Here is a 5,006-nt window from a genome sequence, read left to right on the forward strand (position 1 = left end):
CTGCTTATCACAATGCCTGGTAGTTAGTTGTCTATAAATAAATATTTATTGCTCTTAATTGTGGGACAAAATTGCTGGCCCAAACAGCCACGCAAACAGCATTTGCTAACAGGGGCTCCTACAGTTTCAGAAGCCTTTGGTATCCATGGAAATGAAAAAGAGTTATTCACCATCATCCACACGTCCACTGAGTAAAATTCTTTCTGCTATAATGAGACATATTCTAAAAATCACCACACTATGTAAGATAATATAACAAAACCACAGGGCCTATGGGAAAAATGGGAGTAGGGGCACAACATTAACAACTTAATCAATGACACGTTTAAAAAAGGATGGGAAGCTAATAAAAGTGGTAGTACCATTTTACACACGTTAAGAGGTTAGAATGTAACCTGTGGGATGAGTAAAAGCAGTTCTAAGGGGGAATGTTATAGCAATAAATGCCTGCATTAAGAAGCAAGAAAGATTCCCAAATAAACAACCTCACTCTATACCTTAAGGGATGTAGAAAAAGAAGAAGAAACTGAGCCCAAATTTAGCAGAAGAAAGGAAATAATAAAGATTAGATCAGAAATAAATGAAGTAGAGAACAGGAAAATGATAGAAAATATTAACCAAACTAAGAGTTGATTCTTTAAAACGATAAACAAAATTAATAAATCCTTAGCTAGACTAACCAAGGAAAAAAAAGAGACCAAATCAACAAAATTATAAATAAAAAGGAGACATTAGAATGGATATCACAGAAATTCGAAGGGTCATAAGATGCTGCCGTGAATAACTGTACACCAACTAACTGTACAACCTAGAAGAAATGGAAAAATTCTTAGAAACATACAATTTACAGTTCAAGACCGAATCAGAAAAAAGTAGAAAATCTGAATAGACCAATGACTAGTAAGGAGATTGAATCAGTAATCACATTCTCCTGGTGAAGAAAAGTCCAGGACCGGATGGCTTCACTGGTAAAATTTTACCAAATATTTAAAGAATTAACCCCCAGCCTTCTCAAGCTCTTTGAAAAAAGAGCTTGAATTTGAGTTTCTTTGAAACTCAAAGAGTTTGAGTTTCTTTGAAAAAAATTCAAGAGGAGGGAACACTCCCAAACTCATTTTACGAGCCCAGTATTCTCCTGATAACAAAACCAGAAAAGGACACTGCTAGAAAAGAAAACTACAGGCCAATATCCCTGATAAATATAGACGCAAAAATTCTCAATGAAATACGGCAAACCAAATTCAAACTATTCTCAAACTATTCCAAAATACTGCAAGGTAAGGAATGCTTCTGAGCTCATTCTATGAGGCCAGCATCACCCTGATATCAAAACCAGACAAAGAAATTAAAAAAAAAAAGAATTACAAGTCAATATCACTGATGAACATAAGTGCAAAAATCCTCAGCAAAATATTAGCAACAAATTTAGCAATACATTAAAAGTATCATAAACCATGATCAAGTGGGATTTATCCCTGGGATGCAAGGATGATTTAACATACACAAATCAATCAATGTGATACGTCATGTTAATAGAATGAAAAATAGAATCACATGATCATCTCAATAGATGCAAACAAAGCATATGACAAAACTCAACATCTATTCAAGATAAAAACTCAACAGATTAGGCATAGAAGGAACATATCTCAACATAAAAAAGGCCATATACGACAAGCCCACATCTAACTTCATACTCAGTGGGGAAAGGTTGAAAGCTTTTCCTCTAAGATCAGGAACAAGACAGTGGTGCCCACTCTCAGCACTCCTATTTAACATAGCACTAGAGGACTTCCCTGGTGGTCCAGTGGTTAAGACTCCACACTCCCAAGGCAGGCGGCGCGGGTTCGATCCCTGGTCAGGGAACTAAGATCCCACATGCCGAGTGGTGTGGCTAAAAAACAAAACAAAACAAACAACAGAAAAAACACCCCGACATATCACTAGAAGTCCTAACTAGAGCAATCAGGCAAGAAAAAGAAATAAATAAGTATCTGAATTGGAAAGGAAGAAGTAAAATGGTCTCTATTTTTAGGTGACATGATTTTATATATAGAAAATCCTGAAGAGTCAATCAAAAGACTATTAGATCTAATCAATGAATTCAATAAGGTTATAGGATACAAAATTAACATGCAAAATTCAGTAGCATTTTTATACGCTAATGACAAATTTTCTGAAAAATAAATGATTCCAAATCATTTACAATAGAATCAAAAACAATAAAATAATTAGGAATAAATGTAACTAAGGAGATGAAAGATCTCTATTCTGAAAGCTATAATACATTGATGAAAGAAATTGAACAAGACACAGATAAGTGGGAAGGGTATCTTGTGTTAATGGACGGGAAGAATTAATTTTGTTAAAATGTCACTACTACCAAAAGCCACCTATAGATTCAAATGCAATCCCTATCAAGATTCCAATAGCATTTTTTTTTCACTGAAGTAGAAAAAAATACTCCTAAAATTTATACGGAACCACAAAAGACCATGAATAGCCAAAGAAATCATGAGAAAGAAGAACATAAGCTATACTCTAAAGCTATAGTTATCAAAACAGTATGGTACTGGAAGAAAAACAGACAAATAGACCAATGGAACAGAACTGAGAGCCCAGGAATAAACACAAGCATACACAGTCAACTAATATTTGACAAGGGAGCCAAGAATACTTGATGGAGAAAAGAGAGTCTTTTCAATAAATAGTGCTGGGATAATTGGATATTCACATGTAAAAGAATGAAACTGGATCCATATCTTACACCACTCACAAAAATTAACTCAAAATAGATTAAAGATGTTAGTGAATGAACCCGAAATTATGGAACTCCTAGAAGAAAACATAGAAATAAAGTTTCTTGGCATAGATCTTGGTAATATTTTTCTTTGGATATGACACCTAAAGCACAGGCAACAAAATAAAAAATAAACAGGACTACATCAAACTAAAAAGTTCTGCACAGCAAAAGAAACCATCAACAAAATGAAAAGACAATCTATGGAATGGGAAAAAAATCTTTGCAAGCCATGTATCTGATAAGGGGTTAATATCCAAGATACATAAAGAACTCATACAACTCAATAGCATAAAACCAAATAACCCAATATAAAAAATGGGCAAAGGACCTGAATAGACATTTCTTCAAAGAATATGTGTGAAAGGCCAATAAGTACATGAAAAGATGTTCAACATCACTAGTAATTAGGGAAATGCAAATTAAAACCACAATGAGCTATCACTTCATGCATGCTAGAATGGCCATCATTAAAAGACAAGAGAATACAAATGCCAGCATGGATGTGGAGAAAAGAAGAACATGTATGCACCACTGGTGGGACTATAAATTGATACAGCTACTATGGGAAGTAGTATGAAGGATCCACAAAAGATTAAAAATAGAACTACCATATGATCCAGCAATTCCACTTCTGGGAAACAGTTGACCCTTGAGCAACATGGATTTGAACTGCATGGGTCCACTTATATGTGAATTTTTTTTTTCAATAAATACATGCTACAGTACTACATAATCCACAGTTGGCTGAATCCATGGATATGGAGGGCCAAATGTAAAGTTTATGTGGATTTTCGACTGTTTGGGGTTTGGGGGGTCTGTGGCCCTAATACCTGCATTGTTCATGGGTCAAGTGTTTATCCAAAGGAAATGAGAACACTAACTCCAAAAGATATCTGCAACCCCATGTTCATAGCAGCATTATTTACAATAGCCAACACAGGGAAATAACCTAAGTGTCTGTTGATGGATAAAGAAGTTGTGGTATATATATGAGGAAATCCTACCGTTTGTGACAACACGGATGGACTTTGACGGCATTATGCTAAGTAAAATAACTCAGAGAGAGAAAGGCAAAGACTGTATTATCTCACTAATATGTGGAATCTAAGAAAAAAAAAAAAGATGAAGAAAGGAAAAAACCCTAAACTCATAGGAAAAGAGATTAGACTTTTGGTTACCTGAGGAAGAGGGTGGAGGGAGGAGAAATTGGAGAAAGGTGGTCAAAAGGTACAAACTTTCAGTTATAAGATAAATTATTACTGGGGATGTAATGTAAAACATGATGACTATAGCTAATGTTGCCGTATGATGTAGGAAAGTTGTTAAGAGAGAAAATCCTATGAGTTCTTATCACAAGGAGAAAACCTTTTTCCTTTCTTTTCTTTTTATTTTATCTGTATGAGAAGATGGATATTAGCCAAACCTAGTTGGTACTCATTTCACAATATATGTAAATCAAATCATCATGCTGTGTGCCTTAAACTTATACAGTCATGTATATCAGTTATTTCTCAATAAAATTGGAAAAAATTTGCTTAGGTTTGTTTTATGCTTCCTAATAAGGTCTATCTTGGTAATTGTCCATGGGTGCTTGATTTAAAAAGATGTATGGTCACTTGTTAGGTGGTCTTCTATGTATGTCAACCAGATCCTGTTGGTTGGTTATGTTGGTCAGTTATCCTATATCCTTGTTCGTTTTCTGTCTAGTAGTTCTATCAGTTGCAGAGATAGAAGAACTTCAACACCGAGGGGGTTTTGAAGTACTGAATTATAATTGTGATTTGTCTATTTTTCTTTTCAGTTATTTCAGTTTATGCTTAATGTGTTTTGAGGCTTTGTTGTTTGGTGTATACATGCTTAGGATATATCTTCCTGGTGAATTGATGCTTTTATTATTATGTAATGTGTCTCTTTGTCACTAGCAATTTTTTTTGCTTTGTAGTCTACTTCATCTGCTATTGATATAGCCACTCCTGCTGTTTTGATGAATGTTTGTATAATTATATATATATATATATATATATATATTCCTTTTATTTTCAACCTATCTATGTCATTGGATATGAAGTGAATTTCTTAACAGCATACGATTGGGGTGTGTTTTCTTTTTTTTTTTCCATCTACTTTGCCAGTCCCTGTTTTTTTAACTTGTGTGTTTAGACCATTCATGGTTCAGGTAATTTTTAATATATTAGGGCTTAAG

This window comes from Pseudorca crassidens, chromosome 9 (genome assembly GCF_039906515.1).
Source record: "Pseudorca crassidens isolate mPseCra1 chromosome 9, mPseCra1.hap1, whole genome shotgun sequence".
Lineage (NCBI taxonomy): Eukaryota > Metazoa > Chordata > Mammalia > Artiodactyla > Delphinidae > Pseudorca > Pseudorca crassidens.